The 25,190-nt window shown below is 36.4% G+C and overlaps 1 long non-coding RNA gene across 11 annotated transcripts; it reads left to right on the top strand.

Annotated features, from left to right (window-relative positions):
* The first annotated feature begins 495 nt into the window (after positions 1–495).
* LOC149067909 (uncharacterized) lies at positions 496–15,422 on the top strand. Of its 11 annotated transcripts, none has more exons than XR_016195271.1 (6): positions 504–591; positions 1,789–1,942; positions 2,355–2,372; positions 2,447–2,552; positions 6,362–6,469; positions 15,175–15,422. It is a non-coding gene; the product is annotated as an uncharacterized LOC149067909 (long non-coding RNA). The 11 variants fall into 11 exon arrangements; XR_016195270.1 differs by having other exon boundaries at positions 15,241–15,422; XR_016195269.1 differs by having other exon boundaries at positions 505–591; positions 2,447–2,685.
* The last annotated feature ends 9,768 nt before the right edge of the window (positions 15,423–25,190 follow it).

Genomic DNA, 25,190 nt, shown 5'->3' on the forward strand with positions numbered 1-25,190 from the left:
CCTCCACTCAGTGACGTCACGACTTCAGTGTGGAGGCTTTCTTATTCTATAGGGAGTGTTGGTCTGGCTCATTATTTTATATTTAATTTTCTAGGCTTCGTATCTCTAAGCAAGCTCAATATTTCGAAAACCAAATATTCAATTTAATTTTTGAAATGATTGATGTGGCGCAGGGCCGTCTTACGAGTATCATGGGCCCCCGGGCCAACTGATTTTTCTGAGGCCCCACCGAACGAATTCTCGAAAATTTCAACCAGATCTTATTTTTGTGAGGCCCCCGGGCCGTGCCCGGGTGGGCCCATGCCTTAAGACGGCACTGATGTGGCGGAAAGTCCCGCTAAATTTCCGCATTCCTACGCTAAAATCGACAATTTTAACATTCATCTCTATGGGGATCATCCAGTGTATGTCCCTCAGGAGTGATGCTGATGATGATTGTGACGTCTATTCGAAAAGCCTCATAAAGCGGGCTCCCCCTGAGCCAGTCATTGTAAAGGCCAATTCAATACCAGTCAATAACGGACGAACAGAACCAAAGCTGAATTTAGGCGGCTTTGAACGGAACTGAGGTGGAAGAACACGTGCTTCACGGTATGATTATTACATGTGAAAACATGATTTGTAAATATTAATTTCCCATTTCCCTGTAATTTTTGTAAAATGCCCATGAAATAACTCATGTTTTCATCCGTTTGAGATAAATAATCATGTTGAGCTTGAACCATTTACGAGAAGTTGACATTTCTAATAGTTGAGTTCAAAACCTCTCTTTCATGGACACAAAACGAATTCGTCCGTGAAAGAGGGGTTGCCGTTAATCTGTGATTTGAAAAAGCGTACTTTTATTATAGAAAGGGGAACTATTATTTGGCCGGGAACAACTGTAATATAAACCGATTGGCCGTTAGGTGGTCATAGTGACGGACCCGAGTTCGAACCCCACCGTCGCCATAGTGGTCGGCTGAAGTTGGTTTTCTGTGGTTCCCAACTTCAAGGCGCGAGTGCGAGCGGATCTCCCCTTTAAAAAGTCTCGCAACAGACCTACAAACAGTACAAATGTAATTCAACCATAACACATCGGTCACTTCCCTTCTGATGGGAGCCCTGAGAAATCAAAACAACACTACGTATGTACTCGCACTGTTAAGTACACACACGGTTACACTTTTGGCACAACTCACTAGGTAGTAAATTGCCCATAGATGATAGACCTGAGTTATGCTCTGTTTGAAAGAAAGTATAATTCAGTGCCAAACAGGTCCAACGGCCCAACTGAAAGATCGTAACTGACCAGGCACTTTTTTATTTTCCATGCACAAAACCTAGAAATAAATAAGTTTACTTTCTGTACTGTATCTAGGGATTAAGTTGAAGTCTATATTTACGCCCAAAGATCTTCTATACTTCTTTTAATCATGAACTTTACCACATATCAATAACATGCATGCCATACCAGAGGTTACTTTTGCTTCAATATATCATTGAACTTATGATTTTTTTTTAAAAACCAAGTGATTAAGTAATCAAGCGGATTTAAATCGATGCACCCTATCTCAAAATAACGATAATCCCTCTTCACTGGTATTTTTTCTTGACCCACAGTGTATCATATCAGTCTCACTGTACACTAATAAAATTTATAGTAACTTTAATTTTAGAAAAAAACTTGCTGAAATATAAGAAAAAGGGAGTCGTCTATTTTTCTCTCATATCCACATTTTCGAAACTCACATGTTCGCACCGTCACTAAATTTGTGATGAAAAACCATACCAATATTCTCTCGATAGATGACATAGATTCATCAATATCAACACCAATCCTGTCAAAATCAAGATCATCTATCCCGTACATCGCATGTACAAAAATATGAACTTTGTTTGGAATTATTGCTCGTCTACAACTCGCCATGAGATTCCAGACTGCTAAAAGAAACATCCTAGTGTAAGTGTATTCTTAGTTAACCGTTCATTGACTATGATATTCTCGACAGACTCCTTGCGCAACGATGGTGCTTTCACTTTGCTCTGCAAATCAGGTATCGCTCCTCTGGAATCTTCCCTCAATTTTTTTTGTGCACATTTTATTTTTTCTATTTTTTTAAAGTAATTAACGCAGAGCCTAATAAATAATATTTTTAATCGCCATGATATTCTAAAATATGAATTTTACCAAAATCAATTTCTGCTCGAATGCCAAAATTTTCATGCATTTATTTCAATTGTCATATGGAAATATTTGTTCAGATTCAATATTCTTTCTTTTGCATGTAATATATGTTAACTAAATTGAATCACCCTGTCGATTGGCTTAACTTTTTTGCATTTTGTCATTTCTTGTTTTTTTCCTTTTTCAGATTTTCATCACCACTCTGGTAAGATGACCATCTTATCTCATTCATTTATTTAACTTTTTGCATTAACTATCATCACACCATATCATCAACAGGGTGTTCAACATACAAGATGAATCGGGACATTCTATTCCAGCCTCTCTAACGAACTTTTCAATGCTATTGGAAGGGTGGTGCTACATGATGAACAACGATAATAAGGTGAGTTGTGCATCATCCACTCATCTGCGAGTTGAATCAAGACATTTCGTTCCTTCCTTAGCTATATTTAACGCTGGTATTCTCACAGTAATGAGATCCGAGCAACGAACTATCGTCATGGATGCTATATAAGGTACCTTTTTATTTTTTGTGGCCACAATTTTTTTCTTGTTTGTATTTTTGTGAATTACTTCATATTTTATTCTATTTTGGTTACGTCATAATATGTTTATGATTTCTTTAATTTGATGTTAATAGTAACTTCATCAGAGCAGAGCTTAAATCTGTCTCGCGTTGAAGGTTTTTAACATTTTTTTAAATTTAATATTTGCATCTATATCTTGTTGCTTTGAATTTTTTTTATGCCATAGCATGGCGAATGTCATATCAAAGTGCATCCAGGCATTTGTTCATCTCCCAACTCTTCCCCCCATGTGTTTATTAAATATAACGTTTAAATGTACGGAACAGGTGCTGTATAATCCAGACCTCCAAATCCAATATAATCCAGATCGCCAAGGCGCTATAAGTCGCCAACGCCGGTGCTTTCACTTGTTTTGCCGGGTTGTCGTTGTTCCAGATTGTTCCTCAGTGGCTTCTTTCTAGAACCTTCTATTACCCATCCATTATAGATGCCACTTAAAGCGTGGGCGATTCAAATGGACAACACCGTTTTTTCCCTTTGTGCTGTAGCGTCATTTCGTTTCTAGTTTCCAACGGAATACCTTGGATTATTTCTTCCGGATTTTTCCCATTTTTTGCCAGGTTGTATTTTTCCGTTACATTTCTTCTTTTTAATATTTTTTTGTTTAGATTTCTGTGATTTCTCAACTGTTTTATCATACCTTCAGTCCTCAGTGTGGTTAAGAAGTACCAGGACGTTTTATCAGACGAACTGGATCTTAAATTTTCTAATGGTAGGCCAACCTTGGGCAATGAGGGAGTAGGTAACTTAGTTTTTTATCAGACGTACTTGTGCTGAAATAGGCCCCTTTTTCTACAATTTCTTAGAGAGGCTGGGCTCCTGACATGAGACAGGGCGTTAAAAAATCCCTTTCAGATGGTTTTATTTGGTTTTGCAGGTGCGGAGCCCAGAAATCGATTCGGCATGGGTCGTGGTTTGGGTGCAGCAAGTTGAATCCCGACGAGATTCTGCTGCTAACGTACTTAATGGTGCTAGGTGAAAGCACCTCTAGGATAGCGCAGGAATTTTTTTTCTCCAAACATACCTTAACCGACTGGCGTCAATTTATAAACGAAACTGTACTTGACCACATTGAGCTGAAGTCGGAGAAAATAGGTGGGCCAGGTAAGGTCGTCGAGATTGACGAATCTAAATTCGGTAAGAGAAAATATAATAGTGGTCGTAGAGTGGAGGGTCAATGGGTTTTGGGGGGAGTAGAGAGGGAAACACGTAAGTTCTTGGTAGCCATCCACGATCGGTCCACGGATACACTCCTCGGGTTGATCGAGACGTGGATAGAGAAGGGAACGACAATCCACTCGGACTGCTGGAAAGCGTATAATCGTCTAGGAGAGAGAGAGGGTACACCCTTTTAAAAGTGAATCATAGTGTGGAATATGTAAACTCAGAGACAGGTTCCCACACAAACACCATCGAAAGCTTTTGGCGACACGTTAAGAGTTCACTGCCCGAATATAATCGGCAGAAAGATTTCAAATTTTATTTGGCCTTATTTCTTTTCAAAAAGGCTTGCATTGAAAAAAAAGTAGACAAATTTAATGCCTTTTTGGAAATAGTTAGAGAGGTTAAATGGGAAGAGTACAAGATTTCCATTTAGTCGATTACGCGCTTTCCGGCCGTCACTATTAGAAATTTATTTATTTTTAACCCAGAAATTTATTTACTTTTAACCCAGAATATTTACATTTGTTATTGTTATATTTTTGTTGAGATATTGTTGAGTTTTTTTGATATTTTTCCCTTGTGGAGTTATTTTTGTCGTTATTGTTGGTTTTTTTGCTGGCAATTGTTTCTGTCGGCAATAATTGGTCTTGGCGACCTCGTCTGAGCCGATGGACATGTTTGGCGCCGAAAAAAAAAGTCCCCAAAATCACCAATTTCTGAATTATACAGCACCTGTTCCAAATGTACTACCACCATTGGTGTATGCAAAGGGGGGAGACCCCCCCCCCCCCCAAGCCAAGATTATGGTGTTATTTTGCAGGAAAATATGTAAACCCCCATCCCCCTTGAGAAAATTCTGTGTATGCCTATGACTACCACTATTATTTGGCCAAATTAATATTTATATCTGCATTAATTATCTCTCCAGGGCCGTCTTAATAGCATCATAGGCCGAGTGATATTTCTAAGGCCCTACCAGGCAAATTCTCAAAAATTTCAACCAGATTTGTGAGGGCCCCAAGCTGTACCAATGCCTCCTACATAGCTTAAAGCCTCGGTACGCGCACCTGTGACATCACGAACGTAGGCGACTGGTTAGGGGCCCCTGCAAGTTGTCTCACCAGCAATGAACTTCATTTCTCCAGAAATAGTAGGAGTATAATGCTTTACCTTTCATCTCGCTAGGTCATATCTCTTGGAAACTCCTTGTTGCATGATACATAAAGCACATTATAATAATGAAAATATTTCTTAAAATAACTTGATTAAAAGAAAGAAAAAAAAAATTGAATTGAGGGCTCTTTCACAAATAAAATTATATATTTGCAAAAAATGCAAATAGCATATGCTCTAGGTATCTATATTCCAAGAGAGGACAGAAATAGGTATAAGAACGTTGGATTACCTGTTTGTTTTATATTTACATTTATAAATAAAAATTTACAATAAAAAAACTTCAGATCTAAAATAATTCTCTGAATAAAAATAATGAAGTAATGATAATGAATAGTGTATTTTCCTGAAAACTCATTTCAAAATGGAGGAAAATAAATCAAATACTCTCAAATGTCAAAAAACACATTTTATTTACAATAAGAATTTTTCAAGTTTTACAGCAAATGAAATAATTGTGGAGCTGTATTACACAAATAAATAATAATTCAACCCTTTCGAATCGCCACTTGTTGTCTTGGATTTCATTAAGGTTTTTAATTTTCTATCTTTTGCTTTTGAATGTGATATGTTATCATTTTTTTTCTTTTGCAATAATTACTTAAAAGTATATTTATAACTTTTTTTAACCATACATTTCGTCAAAAAATCAGCTGAATGCTTATTTTCACACATCTTAAAACCCAAATATTTTTCATCAAGCATCAATACACTATTTACAATATTTGAGGCAACTACTCTGTGGTCTTGTGTTTCCAGAAAAAATTCTTCATAATTTGTCTACAGTTTCTTAACTATTATATAAGTGTGTACTGCAATGGCAATTACATCATCAGTAGGGTATTTTAAGTCCCCCCCCCCCCTATCTTGATGATGAATCAATACATCATTAGGTTGATAAAGCAATTCATGATTTCTGGTGAGTAATCAATCAAGTTTATTGTTTTGGCTGCTGGCCTTTAACAATTGGTTGGCAAAAAAAGGGGGTATTTCATAACAAAATTATATATGAAACACAAAATGAAATAAGTAAGGGGAAAAAGACAAATGAACTAAAAGACAGTTTAAACATGACATGGGGATAAAAATACATACAAAACATATGAGAAATCTATTACAGTAAGGAGTTATTCACAAAGATCTTAATTTCATTGCAGATATAATAAATTTGTATGTATTAAAGCACGTAGTGTAGTCGTTAAAATGCAAAATACTTTCAAGGTTAAGATGAGTAGAATCACCAAAGACATTTTTTTTTGTATTGCAGTATATTTATCGCAGGATACAATGATGTGTCTCCAGGATTCATACTCCTTCACTTCACTCCCTCCAAAATTAGCACATCGCTCTGGAATCTCAACTGAATAGATTTCTGGTGAGTAATAATGTACAAAAGATGCAAGTTATTAACACATTTTAAAACACAATGCACAGCATAACCAGAAATGTACAATTTGCACAGCATAACCAGTAAGTAAAGTATACAATTACAGGCATCAAATCATTTTGTGTAACTTTAACATCAAATACATTAGTGAAAGCTACACAAGTATTGTCAAAATAATTATTTTCTTCATCGTCACACAAATTCACACGTATGTCTCCAAAAAATTGGGATTTCAAAATCAAGGGAAGGGTTGACTGTAAGCGCAATTTCCCTTCAGCTTCATACAACTGTACCAAAGATATGTCATACTGTCCCCCTGCAAGTTGGCGGTATCGTCCAAAATGGTCCTCTAATGCAGTGGTTCTTAACCTTATTTTGCCCATGGCCCCCTTTCAATATTTTTTCATTGCTGTGGCCCCCCTTGTGACAATAATTCACCCCCCCCCTCCGCCGTTAGAAAATAGTTGGTCAAATATTGTTCATGTAAACATATATGTTTGAATTTATTTTTATTTTTTTTATTTACTAAAATAATGGTATACAAGTATATAATAATGGTATGTAATAAATAGTACAGTAAACATGATACAATACAGGGGAGGGAAGTTAGACAAGTAAATCAAACACTAGCAGGCTCTGTCACAGAAGTGATTTTCGCATAGTTTCCCGAAGGGCGTGGTTGTGTCGGGAAAAATTCCAGTCTGTGACAAGGCCAAACGGTTCCCCCCCCCCCCCCGCTCATCAGTCAAACACTCCCTCAGCGTGGCATGAGACATAAAATATAGCTAAACAGTGCGGCACAATGCTTGGTGCCCACAAGAACAGCTGTACGAAACATTGAGAGGAGTATACTGATGCGGAAAATGTGATGCAAAAAAATATATATACATATGTATATGCATACATATGTGTGGTATAGAAAAATATATTAAGCTATACAGTGTGGCACAATGTTTGGTGTCCACGAGAACAGCTGCACGAAATATTCATAGAGAGTATCTTAAGCAGAGAATATGATGCAAAAAAATATAATATATGTATACATATGTGCGGTATTAAAAAAATATATTAGTGCAGCATAATGCTTGGTTTCCACGAGAACAGCTGCACGAAATATTCATAGAGAGTATCTTGATGCTGAAAATATGATGCAAAAAAATCTAAAATATATATACATATGTGCGGTATGAAAAAAAAATATTAGTGCAGCACAATGCTTAGGTCCGACAAGTAAAGCTTTACGAAAACTTGATGCAGAGAATGTGACACAAAAAAACCAAAATGAGCATACATATGTGTGTGTGTGAGAGACATAAAAAAAGAAAATATACTTATAGCTATATATTCACGGGTCACAATGCTTGGTGAACCACGAGAGACAGATATACGAAAAATTGATACATGTTGTCTTCTTAATGCAGAGAGTGTGGTGCAAAACAAAGAAAAAAAAGTAGTGCCACACAAAAACAGCAGTTGAAATAAATTGTGCGTTTTGCAGAAGATATGATTCAAAGATGGTTATATGCAATGTGCGACATGAAATGTGACATGCGGGAAAGTAGGGTGGCACCAAGCCGGGAGCTTCGAGAAACAGCTATACAGAAAGTTGATCCAAAATGTCACGTTGCAGAGAATGATCACATATTTGCAGTGGGTAGGAAAAGGTGAGAAAAAAAGCAGCACAAAATTGATGCTAAAATGTCATGTTGCAGAAATTATGATACACAAAGTATTGATGCAATAATGACATGGTACAGTAAAATGTGAAGTAAAAAAATGGGGATAAAAAATGAGACATGGGAAAATATATGCGGCTTGATGAGAAACACCATATCACCGTATAGGTTGATAAAGGTGGACGGTACAGGGGCCTCAAAGGATAATGCAATATAGTAAAAAATGCAATAAGTGATTTTTAATCAATGTGACCCTTGTGCTTGATGACCAGAAACAAGTTTCTTTATGTCTGGTTCTATCGATGTGAGGGATAAACGTAAATCACCTCTGTCCATTATGTTGAGGCGATTTCTTGCTTTGCTGAGCAAATTGTTCACACGACTAAACCCCGATTCTACTAGGTAAGAAGTTGGAAACGCCATGAAAAATAACTTTACTTGATCCCAAAGCTGTGGGAAGTTTTTAGAAGCAGCACTCCAAAAATTGTGTTTATCCTTATCGAAAGATAATTTTGCTGCCATGCTGTTTTGTAAGTCATACGTACAATACGAATTGACATCATCATCATCTTGTCCCCCCAGACTTCCAAGTCTATCTCCGCCTGTGATTCAACTCGTAAGAGAACCGTGGGTTGTTCGAACCAAAATGAGCGACCATACACTTATCAACGCTAAACGTCATGCTCCATTCATTTGCTCATGCTGCAATCCTGTTTAAGTTGGTCTGGAGCAACTCCCTATCGCTTTGATTCCCGATTACCCCCATTAGCTTCACATCATCTGCGAATTTGCTAGTAATCCCATCGATACCCTGATCGAGTTTATCAAAAAAAAGTGAAAAAAGTATAATCACTAAATAATGTCATTTTGACGTGTGAAAATTATTGGATCTAATTTTCAGTTTAGTTGATAGATTATGGAAGGAAAACACTTTCTTTCTTCTAGTTTAAGTTGATTGTCGCTAGTTATCAAAGTAGAGCAGGGGTCTTCAACCTTTCAGACATAGCGGGCCAAATCGAAACTTCCTACGAAGCCCGCGGACCACCAACTCATATAATTTAATGTTATCTGAATAGAAGGTGCCAATTGGGTCCCGAGTCAAATAGGGACAAAAATAATTGAAGACTTTTCATTTACTCTAATATTATTTATTTTATTAATTTTTATTATTAATTATTCTGAAAAGTCTTTGATTAACTACTGTTTCAACTAATTTATTCTGAAATTTCAAGTGTGTTGAAATTACTTTAAATCATTATGTAATTACTTATTTCAGTAATTCTAAAATTATTTTCCTTCTCAATATTTCTTGAAATTATTTTTTTCAAGAATTACCCAATTATTCTTTTATTGATCGTGAAATAATTTCTATCAGAAATTACGAAATTATTTCTCTCATTGATTTACAAGTTATTTTTTTTCACAAATTCTGAAATTATTTGTTTCATTTATTCTAAAATTATTTCTTTCATTTATTCTAAAATTATTTCTATAATCAATTCCAAAATTATTTCTATAATCAATTCCAAAATTATTTCTATAATCAATTCCAAAATTATTTCTATAATCAATTCCAAAATTATTTCTATAATCGATTCCGAAATAATTTCTTTCATTAATTCTAGAATTAATCGTTAAATGACAGGTGGGCCATAACAAAAAGCTCCGAGAGACAAATGTGTACTACGAGTCATGCGTTGAAGACCCCCTGTAGTAGAGATTCATCATTAATGTCACAGTTAATTATACTGAAATGCGTTGTCATATCTCTAAAATCCTCTCTAAAAACTATTATATCTCTAGGACCAAACGTAGGTCCCGAGGGGAAGGATCGCCTCCCCCGCCCAATTGCCGAATAATATGAGAATTATTGTTCTGTCCTGTATTTTACGGGACAGTCTAACAAACCTACATAATAAATCTCCTCTGACACAACTCCCTGGATTCCCACGATGTATAAACAAATACGCACGGTGTCACTTGCGATCATAGGGACTTCGGGGCATTTGTGCAAAAGGTATCTCCCATCTAGTTGCCCTTTTATCTCTTTTCCTTCCCGTCCCTTTCTTCTTTTCTTCTCTACCATAACTAACAAAGGGGCTGTATCCACACGATATTGTTTAACTGAAATCTTTCATGCATGTTGTCAGGAGCAATTAACAGTAGCTTCTAAAATACTTATTCTTGATTTGGTTGAAACAATGATTTATTGTTTAATAAAAATACCAAAACAAAATTAAAAATGTATTTATAAATTATTAATTATAATAATTAATTAATATTATGTATTATAAATTAAAATCGAACACACTTGAAGAAAAAAATTAACTTACCTGAAGAGCTACAAAATTTCTGTACGAGAGTGATTTTTTAAGAAGTTTAGATTGATGTGTGCGGTATATGTACTTGAAGCTCCTTCTGGGCAAAAACTAAGATGCATGATGAGCAAAGAAAAAAAACGCTTCAAGAAGGTAGAGTTTATTCACTCTTCATCTGTGAAAAATCAGAGTTGAACGACAAAGCTTTTTTTGGGGGTTTTTTGGTCACGATTTTTGCAAAACTGACCATTATGCGACGCGCAACTTCAATTACAGTATTTGACATTTTCACTTCGACTTGAACTCTAAATGTTTGAAATCTATGTAAATTATTCCTATGTATAAAATCCGCGTAATTTTTGACCTCTAAAGCCATAAACTTTAAATTGACAGATACGAAGAGATACATTGAGCCAACTATAGAAATTTTGATGCATATATACACTTAGGTCAGAATTCATTGTATTTTCTTAGAAATCAGCAGACACAGTGAGTCTCCAACAAATGGATTTGAATTAGATATTTAAAATGTAGCCATATGCCCTTTAGGATTTTTTTTCTTCTTCTAATGTCCACAACATTATTCCTGCAGAGTAGGAAAGTGCATTGAAACTATTTGGGATGATACAAGTCTGTTAATAGGAAACAGTATCGGTAATAGGTCAGTATCGAACAGCATATGTGCAGTATCGGTTCTTTCTTTTAGAAAACCATTAAAGAGCTGCTGGTGTTAATTTTAGAGGAGGTCTCAATACATTGTATCAGCATTATAGAAACCAATCAGCAAAACAAACGAAAATAAGACCGAACGACGACCAAAATAGACGAAAATAAGATATTTTTAAATATTAAATGTGCTTGAAATTATGTTATTCTATTTTTCCTTTTAAATCCTAAAAGGAATAGCATAAGAATTCTTGGGATTGAAGCAACAGTAATATTATGCCAATTAAGAGTTTCTTAGGTAAGTTATGCAGTAATATAATTTAAAAAAATTGAATTTCGTGGGTACTTCTCCCCGTTTATAGGTTTTTATATTACAAAATTTCACACTTAATCAAAGAAATTATTTTCTTTTTTTATATCTTCATTGAGATATATCATATGAGGCGGGGGGGGGGGGTAACTTTCAGAGAAGTTTCAGGTGTGTGATTTTCGCATTTTTGTGCAGCCAACTGTTTTATGGCCTCTTCAACGTCGTATAAACGAGGTTCCACTGTATTGAGTAATAGTTTACTAAAAGCAAACACCGAGTGTGTTTAAATGTTCAATGATACATATATAATGCAATGAAGATTACTGCGACTAAGGCCATCCTGTTTTAGGGCTTCAAAAATGTTTTGGATTTTGACATGTCCAAATGCGTAATGATATACGTATTTCGCGTAGATGAGTATTTCACGTATAAGTGTAGAGGTGAATAGTCACCGAACTATATTGTCAAGCTCTACAAACTACACGAACTTGATAAGGCTCTGAACAAACACACATTAATCAGTTTATCATTGCAAATCCAAAAAAAGTCATGAAATCAGAAAAACATTGTGTCGTTCATAACTCAAATTTATCAATCACATACAGAAAATTGTAGGCGCCAATACCGATTTTCTAGTCACCGTGGCGACATAGCACCAGGGATTTATCTATCAAGTTGAAAATTTGTTAATTCCAGGACTTATTTCCGTTAAAGTCCTTATTTCGCATTTTAAATTAAAATTGAGAAAAAAGCAATGCAAACAAGTCTTACCTTCTTTTAGATTGCAGAAGATGTCAGATTCAATAGAATTACACCGTGTATATATATATACATAAACATTCGTCTCGAAATCTTATGATGTTGCACAATCTCTTATGAGTTTATGACAAATTACATAAACACACGCACACATGCAAATCACTATATTCACTTGTGTTTTCGTTAAACTAATAAGATTATCTGAGACTTGCTCAAGTACTAAATTTAATCTTTAACTACTCAAATTCTTACAGTAGGCGTTGAACTATCCTGCCATCCAATCACGGGTCCAAATTATTTTTTTTTATTTGTTTGAATTGTATTTATGACTCTGCCTTAAGGACCATATTGGCTAGCCTAGGTACGGGGGGGGGGGGGGTTAACAAATATCCCTTAAAGACAGGCGACACCATTCCTCCTCCTTTTATTTTTATTATTACGGTAACGGGAATTCGATTTCCCCGGCTTTCATAGTATACTGCTATTTCTTTTCGGCAGTGGCAATGCATTGCACCTCCACTCAAAAGTCATAAAAAAAATATAAAAAAAACCATGCATATAGCAATCATTCTTTATTCGATTTTCTGACTCCAACAGACTACCCAGTGTTCAGCTGGGGAGAGTTTGTTTTATGCTAGATGGCTATCTGTCTTTATTTGCTTGGAAAGGATGTTCCATATCCCCCCACAGTGATGAACTAATATTTTTTTAACCCCTCTTCTTCCAGGATTACATTTACTACACAATCGCCATATCCAGCACCCAAAAGAATATCAATGAATGGTCAAAAAATCTTTGTCTGCTTTTTAAATGGCAGCTTCTTTGTATGAAAAGTCTCCGGACAATTTCCTGTCTATACAATTATTCCGGGGGTTCTGTAATTCCATTTTATCAAATGATCTCATGAGCAAAGGCCTCTGAAGGAAAGCCTCCTAAAAAGAAAGACTAAACTTTTGCCCCGAAGCTATTTCTATGGACGTTGTGTCTTGGCGCATTGTCAGCCCCCACAACATATGTCGTAAAACCACCCAGATACACGCAAAACTTTTTCCTCTCTCCCCCCCCCCCTCACCTCATGTTAATGTTACTTTAACGAGGAAAGTAATGGGAAAAATATTCTATATATTTTTTTGTTGGAAATGAAATGTTTTAGACACGCATTTTCCACATTTTTTCGTGGCAACCCACCCCCCCCCCCCATAAGCAGCCGTGGCTCCCCTTTTGCGAGATTTTCATCCGTGGGCCCCCGGTTGAGAACCACTGCTCTAATGTATTGGTCTGAAATTTGCCAGTCAATAAGAACTTCATACCTAGTTCCTCAAAACAATATCGGCTCAACTCTCTCATTGCATAGGTTGTCAAGGTAATAGCCAAATGAGTTTCTGGAGTCAAACGACCAGTATCAGAATTACTATTCTTCCATAGGTCTAACCAATCAAGAAATTGAAACGAAAATCATAAAATTTTAAAGGCTCTTGGTAGATGTTTCTCTTGTGGATGGCTTTCAGAATAGTTTTAACGTTCATAACATCCCACCAGTTTGTGATTATTTTTATGTATGTATCAGGCGACTCTGAATGAGTTATTGCTACTACCTCTCCGGCTATATTCAATGCTTCCACAGTGCTACTGTTGAAAACATTGATGGCTAATTTCACATTTTGTCGTTCTATATTAGTAGGGAAGAGGGTCTTTGTTGTTAGAGTGTGCCCATATTTGATTAACTCTGATCGTTCCTGTTCACGCAATTTGCGCTATGCCTGAAAAAAATGCAGTTTTTAACAAATTGCCTGACTCTGGATCATCACAATCATTACTTGGAAACATTGGATAAAACATACAACAACCAGGGTTTTTCTTATTTAACCAATTATTCCTTATGCATTTCAAAACATAGACACTGTCTATCATAAAAAATAATTTTTTACTGTTATCGTGAGGGTGAGGATACACTATTTGCACTTTTTGGGGTGTAACAAATTTAGACACTGCCTTGCGATTCAGTGAGTTATTGTCACTTATAATGCAAAAAACATGAAAGCTCATTCTCTCTAAGCCTATAATTACTTTCTTCACAAGCTCATGTAACATGTCTGTGCATTAATAGTCTTAACTGGCATTATAGCTACAACATCTTTGAAATTTGACTGGACACTCTGAACCATAAATACATAAGTAGAGTTTGCAGCTTCACTGCAATTGTAAGCCATGCCTACGATATTTCCTCCTTTGAAATCTAGAAAAGGTTTCGAGTGAATCTCATCCATCAGCAGAACAATACTCTTATCGTTATCAGAAAGGTGTAGAAATTTTTTTTTTCCACATAACTTAAAAAATTTGCATTCTCAATTTCATTTTTGGGATCCAAATTATGCGTAGTAAATAACTTCTTCGAAGTCATGGGATGTGGCAAAACCAAAACATCGCTATTTCTCAGAAAATTATAAGCGGGGGGGGGGGGGAATTGATGCAATCAGAGAGAAAAGAATCAATTGATCTGAACTATATCGATTCTGATTTTTGTGATTTGAAGACCAAAGATAAGTGTTCTTTTATGAAACTAATTTTTGATTTTTTGTTTGGCTTAAATAAACTTTCCAGTTTTATCAATGACTCATAATTACTTGTAACAAATTTTGCTTTTCATCATATACATTTTTACAATATTTAACCAAAGCTAAGAGTGTTCGATATTTCTTGCACACTTTTTATAGATATAAGAAAGTGAAATGCATCAATCTTTTTAATACATAAATTGTCTTTAAACACATTCACGCAAAGATATCTATCTATCACAGCAATAACGTACCGGGGAATATTATCAACAACCATTACTCTAATATATGAAAAATTTTCTGAAGTATTCACTGGGTAAATCAATCGAAGTTCCTTTTTCAATCAAGTCCTCAAAAGTTTCAATCTTGCACTCATCATAATGATCTTGATGAGTTCTGATGTTTTCAGATATGACACTTTCTAACTGAAAATTTTCCATTCTCTTCCGCTTTGCTTCTGGATTTTCTCCTGAAGATGATGGTGTTGATAAATGCGTTGGACAACCTGGAAATAATGATGGCACTGCACCTTTCTCAAGTCACTGTTGTTCCAACGGAATTATGCTCTTCTTCCGAGTTTGAATTACTCAATGTTTGAACGTAATTATATTATTTGAAACTTTGTGTATGGCATGTAATAAAAAAAAATTCAATTTCTTTCTACGCTCTAAATTTTTTAAAAAAGATTATAATTCAGCACTCACTTGGATCAGCTTCTTGAAGTCCCCGGTCCTGAAATATCACGGGTGTCGTGCTACCTTGACACCCCATGATCCGATCCATCCCTTCGAATTGTTTGAATTGGTGCTTGGATCCAGCACCGCTTCTGCATAGATTGTCCTGCATATTTCGGTATTGCCTTTTCAGGCATTTTATTTTGCTCCGAACTAGAAGTGAGGACTTTATGATACCTTTCGCGGACAACTCTTCTGCAATTCGACAATACAGCTCACTATTTTGAACTGTGCTGTCAAATTTTCCTTCCACAGAGTACATTTCATAAATTGATGATAACTCTTTGACTTCACCATCCTTCCATCTGTCGCATTTCGTTTCCATTGCAAAAAAATATGAAGATGGAAGGGGAGCTTCAATTATGATGGCCGACGGAAGGAGTTGATGGTTGTTTACGCTGTACAAAGGATCATGGGAGAAAAGGTTGGTATCGACCACCAATCCACCCCAAGAAAGATGTTATTTTTTCACCTATGAGCGGGAAAAAAATTCCCATGCGAGTAATTATCACCAAAGCGACCCCTCTAATCTTGCACATGTGAACGGGGCTTAGGAATATGATGAATATTCTAGATTTAGACCTTTTGCTGAATACAGTCAAACCCTGTTGTAACGAATTGGGGAAAATAGGTATTTTTTATGTCAAGGAAATTGTGAAATTGAAGTGTAAGTAAACACAAATACAAATTTTTTGCACAATTTGTTAAATTGAGGAATTTATTAAATTGGAATTTGTTGCATAAGCATTCGACTATGTATATGTGCTTTAACAAATCACTTAAACCCAGTGACTATACACTTTTTAATAAATCCTAAAAGCTTCTAATTAACGCTTCATTAACTAGTTGCCATGTGCATAGCTGCCAAGTCTCCCGAATTTTTCGGGAATCTCCCGAATTTTAGCTTCATCGCTCGACCTCCCGAAAAGTTCTTAAATCTCCCGAATTTTTACGAAAATCACAAAAATCCCTAATTGTCCCTAAAAATTCCCTACTTCGTTAAAAAAAATCCCTGTTCATGAAAACAATCCCTAAGGAATTTCTTGTGGGGCATGAAGCCTCTTTTTTTCCCTTTCGAAATGACGTCACACGTCGTAAATGGGGAAATTCCCTTTTTAAGGAAGTTTTACAAACCCTCTGATGGTAACAAGAAAGTTGTTTGTCTTATCGTGCAGGGAAATGGCTTAGCAGCCAATAGTCCTGGATAATAATTGAAGATTATAGTGACGCGCATATGGTCAAAATTTCTTTTGTTGAAGTTACGTACGTGCGATATAACAAAGCATGAATAATGATAAGCAAAAACATATTTAATCAATTTTAAAGATACTTATTCCGATGAATTTCCTTTCATCAAACGTTCCAGAAGAGGGCCTACTTTTCCTTTTTGTACAAGTTGTGTTACGGACATAAGCATCGGTCATGGAAAGACTGCCATCATCACTCATGTGAAATGAAAAAAAAAACCATCGAGCAAGTGTCACAAAAAGTCAGTGTTCTTCAAAAATTGACGGTGTTTTCCTTCATCTTCCGATGATTTTGGGGTCATTCGCGAAGATTCTGATTGTGTTCACAGCGTTTCTGATTGAACACAATATTTATTTTTACATCATTGAAGTTTTGGCCTCCAATTTCACTTGTTTTTTGCGTAGGAATTTCACATTCCCAAGGGTTTTACTTCCATGTGTGTAAAATCCCTATTTTAATTTGACTTCAGTTATTGAGTAGGGATTTTATTCCCTACGCTTTAACTTTTATGTTTTAAAAATCCCTATTTTATTTGGAAAAATCCCTATTGTATTTATTAGGGAGTGGTTTAGCATAAAATACGGGTTTGCGCGAAAATCTCCCGAATTTTCATTTTCAAAAGTTGGCAGCTATGCATGTGTAAGTAAAACTATTTTTTTAGCTTAAGGAATTCGAAATTGTATATTTATAACTACTGTGAACTTTAACGAAAGCCAATAATTGGCCACTGAGTATTTTAAGGATCAATAACCTAAATATGGAGATTTTGTTGTGTAACATCAATTTCGATCATTTACATTAATCTTTAATTTAATTTTCAATCTACAAGCAGAAACGCTACTTTCATTCATTAATTGTTCTGAGTTTTAAGAAAAGCTGAGTTACTTCCACAAAATTATCTGAATATTCAGCCAAGTCACTATTTGTCCCACCTCCAAGTTTGACTTTTGTGATGTATGATGTAAATACCTATACACACCTAACTGAAGCCAAGCAGACAGGTCTACACCAGAATATTCTTCCTCCAGGCAAGTTCGGACACTGCTGTTCCACCAAATGAAGGAATCGTGTGTTCGTCCTGGGTACCTACTGTTCACATTCATTATACGCAAATCTGCATCACATATCTGGGGAAATATGTAAAAAAATCCCATATTCAGGTCACTTTGGATTGTGGACTTACTAAAAAAGAAAACAATTCACTCACCAACTGCGTGTTAATTGAATGGCATAGCTTTCTGTTAACGTAATATGGCTCAGGGTAAGTTTTCTCAAATTTCGAAGGAGCCTCGATAGCGATATCGGTGCTGTCTACTGCATCAATAACTCCTGGGAAGTTGTACCGAGCCATAAATTTCATCTGGAGATTTTTATACTCTGATGGCTCTGGAAACATCACATACTTGTCTAGCAGACGCTCGTTGATTGCATTGGTGACACTGATTATACATCGGCTCACTGACTGCTCAGTCATTGCTAAGCACGGGTGCTGGCCGATGGTTTTTTGATATGCACCTTTTGCGTAAAATCGCAGTGCACATAGTACCTGGAAGTGAAGGAAATAACAAATAGTCAAACCAAACATGATAATCATACAATGCATATGCTTTTTACATAGCTGCTGTATCTAAACAGAAGCCAAAACCCACACCATTTTATAGTAAGAATAACTTTAATTCACTTTTTTTTTTCTTTCTCTCTCAACAGTGACGCTTTCATTAAGAATATTTTTCCAAAGCGTCTAATTTGTTTAATGTGCGTACACTGGCCCGCAACTAGGGCATGAGCATGTGAAATACATTTTTTTAATAAGAGCACAATAGCCTTTTCATGCCCCCCCCCAAGAAAACGTCTGCCCTGAGAAGCCATGCTATGGCCCTGTGCATAGACATAACCAAAATTTTCACAGAGGGGTGTGTTTCAATTTTTTTTTCTGAATGAAGGGGGCAGTTGTTTTAAATAATTAATACTATAATCTCGGTTGGGGGAGTGCCCCCCCCCCCCCTGCATTTGCAAATAGCCTGTGCCTACACATTTTTATTCATTCAAAATGACTGAAAACGGCATGTTGCACCATTAAAAAAATTTATATTCTTAAATTCTCACCAACTTTTCTCTCAACTGTCAGTGCATGCGTCACCTCAGACTTAGACTTCAACAACGAGCTCAATTTGTCGCACAACAGTTTCGCTGTATCTTTCTTCAACCTAAAAAGGCTCACGAAATCATTCTCGGACATAAGAAATGGATCTGTTAGACATTGATATCATGAAATTAAACATATCGAATCCCTTGAACCAAAGATATCCTCAATCAAAAACAGCATGGACGCCGCCATTACAGAGAAAAAAGTTGTAGTTTTGAGCTAATAAGAGGGGCATCTTTTTCGTTATCGCTGTTGTTATACAAGGAAACATGGACACTGTCTATCATAAAAAATAACTTTTTACTGTTATCGTGAGGGTGAGGATACACTATTTCCACTTTTTGGGGTGTAACAAATTTAGACACTGCCTTGCGATTCAGGGAATTATTGTCACTTATAATGCAAAAAACATGAAAGCTCATTCTCTCTAAGCCTATAATTACTTTCTTCACAAGCTCATGCAACATGTCTGCATTAAGTCTTAACTGGCATTATAGCTACAACATCTTTGAAATTTGACTGGACACTCTGAACCATAAATACATAAGTAGAGTTTGCAGCTTCACTGCAATTGTAAGTCATGCCTACGATATTTCCTCCTTTGAAATCTAGAAAAGGTTTCAAGTGAATCTCATCCATCAGCAGAACAATACTCTTATCGTTATCAGAAAGGTGTAGAAATTTTTTTTTTCCACATAACTTAAAAAATTTGCATTCTCAATTTCATTTTTGGGATCCAAATTATGCATAGTAAATAACTCCAAAGTCGTAGGATGTGGCAAAACCAAAACATCACTATTTCTCAGAAAATTATAAGCAGGGGGGGGGATTGATGCAATCAGCAAGAAAAGGATCAATTGATCTGATTTATATCGATTCTAATTTTTGTGATTGAAGACCAAAGATAACTGTTCTTTTATGAAACTAATTTTTGATTTTTCGCTAATTCCTTCATTAATTGTTCTGAGTTTTAAGAAAAGCTGAGTTAATTCCACAAAATTAGCTGAATATTCAGCCAAGTCACTATTTGTCCCACCTCCAAGTTTGACTTTTGTGATGTATGATGTAAATACCTATACTCATCTAACTGAAGCCAAGCGGACAGGTCTACACCAGAATATTCTTCCTCCAGGCAAGTTCGGACACTGCTGCTCCACCAAATGAAGGAATCGTGTGTTCGTCCTGGGTATCTACTGTTCACATTCAGTATACGCAAATCTGCATCACATATCTGGGGAAATATGTAAAAAAATCCCATATTCAGATCACTTTGGATTGTGGACTTACTAAAAAAGAAAACAATTCACTCACCAACTGCATGTTAATCGAATGGCACAGCTTTCTGTTAACGTAATATGGCTCAGGGTAAGTTTTATCAAATTTCAAAGGAGCCTCGATAGCGATATCTGTGCTGTCTACTGCATCAGTAACTCCTGGGAAGTTGTACTGAGCCATAAATTTCATCTGGAGATTTTTATACTCTGATGGCTCTGGAAACATCACATACTTGTCTAGCAGACACTCGTTGATTGCATCGGTGACACTGATTATACATCGGCTCACTGACTGCTCAGTCATTGCTAAGCACAGGTGCTGGCCGATGGTTTTTTGATATGCACCTTTTGCGTAAAATCGCAGCGCACATAGTACCTGGAAGTGAAGGAAATAACAAATAGTCAAACCAAACATGATAATCATACAATGCATATGCTTTTTACATAGCTGCTGTATCTAAACAGAAGCCAAAATCCACACCATTTTATAGTAAGACTATTTTAATTCACTTTTTTTTTTCCTTTCTCTCTCAACAGTGACGCTTTCATTAAGAATATTTTTCCATAGCTTCTAATTTGTTTAATGTGCCTGCACAGGCCCGCAACTAGGGCATGAGCACTTATTTTGTGTAATACATTTTTTTAATAAGAGCACAATAACTCTTTCATGCACCCCTCCCAAGAAAGCGTCTGCCCCGAGAAGCCATGCTATGGCCCTGTGCATAGACATAACCAAAATTTTCACGAAGGGGTGTGTTTCAATTTTTTTTCTTCTGAATGAAGGGAGCAGTTGTTTTAAATAATTAATACTATAATCTCGGTTGGGGGACTGCCCCCACCCTCCTGCATTGGCAAATAGCCCTGTGCCTACACATTTTTATTCATTCAAAATATATACAATGTCAGTGTTAACCTGAATCCCTCTCCATAATATAACCACTGGCCTCTTTAGCCTTTACAGTGGCTGTGCTCATACATGACAGATTCTTCGTCTCGGAACTGATAGCATATCACACAGGGCTTAATTAATTCATGGTATTATTTTTACCTTTACTTAGAGATTAATGCTTAAGCATGATTTCAGGAGCCGAGATGAAGCAGACCTCGCTCATTCGCAGCCGGAATCAGAAGGAGAGAAATGTTGCTCCAAACAAGCTGCTTCAAAAACAGGTTTATTTTCTCGCTGGACGGGTTTGGCATTGCGTTGGTAGTAGAATGAATGCCAACGGTCACTTGGTGAAACGCTCACAACAATTATGTGCATACACATTACTCTAAACTTAAGCTATACAACATACTAAAGATTACCATACAAAAAAGAATGATTATCAATATTATCAACGATTATAGGACATAAGTTGAAGATAAATTATGTAAATAAAAGACATGCAATTTTAAAGTCAATTCAAATCAATAAGAAATACAAGAGGCTAAATAAAATGCTTGCAATCTATACAAGAATAATTTCAATTGATACTGTCTAGCAATTGGCGTTGACAACCATGGGGTTTCTGTTTCACACGCTCACCACAATTGTGAACGACCCCTCTGGCTAAATTCCTTCTATTAATCAGCCCGAATCTTTGTCCTTCATAGTACAGCAATGTCTGCAGACCAATGTGATGGAACTTCATATGGAAGAATTCAAAAATCAGACCAGTTAAATTGTTCTTCGTTGGAAGAATGATTTGATGCCTTTGTTATAATGATATGTGGTTTTAAAAATTATCAATTACAGTTTAAACATTTAATGAATTTAGACTAGGGGGTGGCCGTGAAGAGAGGGGGGGGGGAGAAATTCCCATACCCAGGTTCGCATTCATCTAAATAAAAACAAAATTACCATTAGAATATAGAAACCCAGATCTCAACAAACATGACACAAGGAACTATACCAGTTCACAATACATTTAAGTCAGTATTTTAAGGAGAAATCTATAACACTAAATCTAGGGACCCTATTAATCATATTTGTAAGATATATTACTCTAAATGAACCTATACAGACAAAAATTTATTCGAATTCTTAATAAAAAATATTCTTAATACTAGGTTATCATACTGTTAATCTTAATAAAGTAAACGTAAAATGTTTAGAACACCATCAAATTAAAGTTGGGGCATCGAATGCTGGCGAAAACGTTTGACTACATAATCCGGGTTCTTAAAAATAAGTTACTATAATCCTGTCATACGGACAGCAAATATTAAATTATTACTTTAAGTTGCCAAAATTATCGTCTAATATTTTTGTCTGTATAGGAGGAATTCGAAGTTGTTGAAGGAACATTGTACTGTGTCCGACCTAAGATCACAAGAACTACAGGTCTACGGATGTTTCCAGTACCCTCTGGGCGTTTCGTAGTGGTGACAGGGAAATGAAATGACTTTCATCTGTCTTGTTGGCCACTAGGACCCATCATAGGTGCCCTTTGTCAATGGCCCCAAAGCAGAATGTGCCAAAATCTGCAACGCATGTCACAGAACAATTAGCGCTACTGCAGAACAATTCAGAAGAATTTTAAGAAAAAGTGCAAAAAACACTATTACATGTGTGGGGATTTCTACAGCAGAACATTTCCAGAAATTCCATCCATTGGAAACCTCGCCAATGAGCTGCTAAAAGAATGACTAAAGAAAAGTTGAAAGACAACACATAGGTCCCAATAAATGAGCACTTGTAACTCGTGAATATTTGTAGGAATATGCCTGTTTTTTGTCTTGACAAGGTAGTTGAACTTTGTAATTGATTTTTTTTGTGCTTTTAAATTTAGATGAAATAGAAATTAGTATTAAAAAAAAGGAAGAGTGGCGGAAGCCCCTCCCAAAGGAGAACCTCTCTTCGCCTTGCTCACATCATGAAGTGTCGGTTGCCACAGAAAAATAAAAGGTAGACGTGTTTTTCTTTTGGCAATTTTTAGACAGTATATCACCACGTTGCTCCTGTAACGTCTGGTGTATCCCGGTCGAGCCCCCAGAATTTATGTAACGTCTTGTGATCGATCCCGGTTGAGCCCCCAGAATTTATGTAAAATTCTTGATCGTTACCTCCCGGTTCTTTAATATTTTTCCCCCAGTAAACATTGAGTGGATGACAACAATGGAATAGACAAAGTTTAAATAGAACTATAACATTTATTCAATTATATTGTTAAACCATTAATCAGCGTAATCACAATTATCACAGGCCTTTTATATGTTAAACTATTAATCAACATTTTATCACAATTATCACAGGCTTTACTCTCATTGTCACAATGAAACAAAAATATGAATCGATCTCATCGCCGTGTCCAGGTTTTCACGTGTTATCACATCGTCCGGTAGATACTCTCAGGTGTCTGCCACACAGCCAAAGACTCGTCAGCACCAGCTTCAGACGATTTTGGTGTAAACACACACGTTGAGACGAAAGCTCAGCCACTGCACATGGAACTGGAGATGAAAGTCCACGGGTGGCCGGTCTGGCCACTAACCGATCACTGGATCACGACGACGTTGAAACCTTACGTGCGATGAGACGGGATAAGTGCCAAGGCACACTTCTACTATTGTAACTTCATTGTATTTATGAGACGATCTAGCTCACACCATGACAGGGCGTGACGCCTTGCCGATTAAATCATTAAGTCAGTCATAAGTCGTAGGTAAGGAAGTCGAGAGGAAGTAAGTCGTAAGTCAGCACATCTCTAGCTGGCTTTTACATAGCAGCATTCCCACAATGCCTCACTGAAGAACCAATCACAACATTGAAGGTGTGGTATTAGCTTATATCTGATTTACATAATTTCATGAGAAAAGGAAATATTGTAAACATTATAATATTGAATCTGGCAACCAAACATAAACAAATTGGAGATCTGGCCAGGATCCACAACTTTTAGGCCTATTGCACATTGTAAAAACTCATGACATTATAAACCGTGAGATGGTCCTAGGAACCACCGACGGCGTGGAGGTAAAATATATTGCACATTTATATAACACTTTGCTGAACATTTATATTATATTGCATTAATATATTACACAATTAAAATAGAGTTTGGCGATGACGACTCGACGTGGCCTCCACCGACAAACCACGGGAACCCCCAGAGGGAAAGAAGGTAACTAGACGAGCTATTGGGATCTCTGACATGGATGTAAAACGGAATTTATATGGGACATTGGTAGCCCGACCTCTGGCCCCGTTCTCGCCCGACGGCTAGGAGACCCCACCCCCCGACCGTCAGACTAAGCGAACTAACTGACCCGAACCGGATTGTCAGCGGAAGCCTCGGGTGGTTTCCGGTAACCAACGAACCCTGGGGCCTAAACAAGATTAATTGAACAACAGGATTGTAAGAGATCCCAGGTCGTCATGTTACATTCCCAGAGACAAAACAAGTTGAACATCAATCCGGAGAGAACCAGTTTACTACATGGTTTTGGCATGTACGTGTAGCGATATTATGCCGATTCTGGTAGAGCGTAGTCGTACATTCTTTCTGGTGACAGACCGTCTCATCTCATTGTGGGAAAATTTTGTAAAATATAATGGTTTTGCCAGTAGTTGAAAGGCTTTGAGATCTAAAAATAGCTCAGTCCCATTTGGGACTACTTAAAACTGAAGCACTTAGGGGACGGTGTTTTTCTACACTATGTGACTGTTAAGGGGTGGAGCACAAACTAAAACTATATTCATGTCAAAAGCCTCAAGAGTATTCCTTTTGAGTATAGAAATCCCTGATGAAAATACTCACATCGATTGCATGTAATGTTCAAGGTCACTGCGTTATGCAAAGGATAAATACTTAATATGATTATAAAATAATTTTCTACAGAATTATTTTGGGAAATATGTTTTTATTTTACAAAGTATACAATTTGAATAGAGCATAATATGAAAGCAGAAGAAAAACTATGGAATTATTTGGTATTCGACGTGATTCTCTTTAAACAAAGCTCCTGTAACTTATTCTGAGTGAAAAAGTAAGAATGACAACATTGTACATTTTTGAGGTCAATAACAGCTCAAACAACA

The sequence above is a fragment of the Pholcus phalangioides genome, unplaced genomic scaffold, assembly GCF_987345545.1.
Source record: "Pholcus phalangioides strain wild (caught in Gottingen) unplaced genomic scaffold, Ppha-v1.0 ptg000028l_1, whole genome shotgun sequence".
Lineage (NCBI taxonomy): Eukaryota > Metazoa > Arthropoda > Arachnida > Araneae > Pholcidae > Pholcus > Pholcus phalangioides.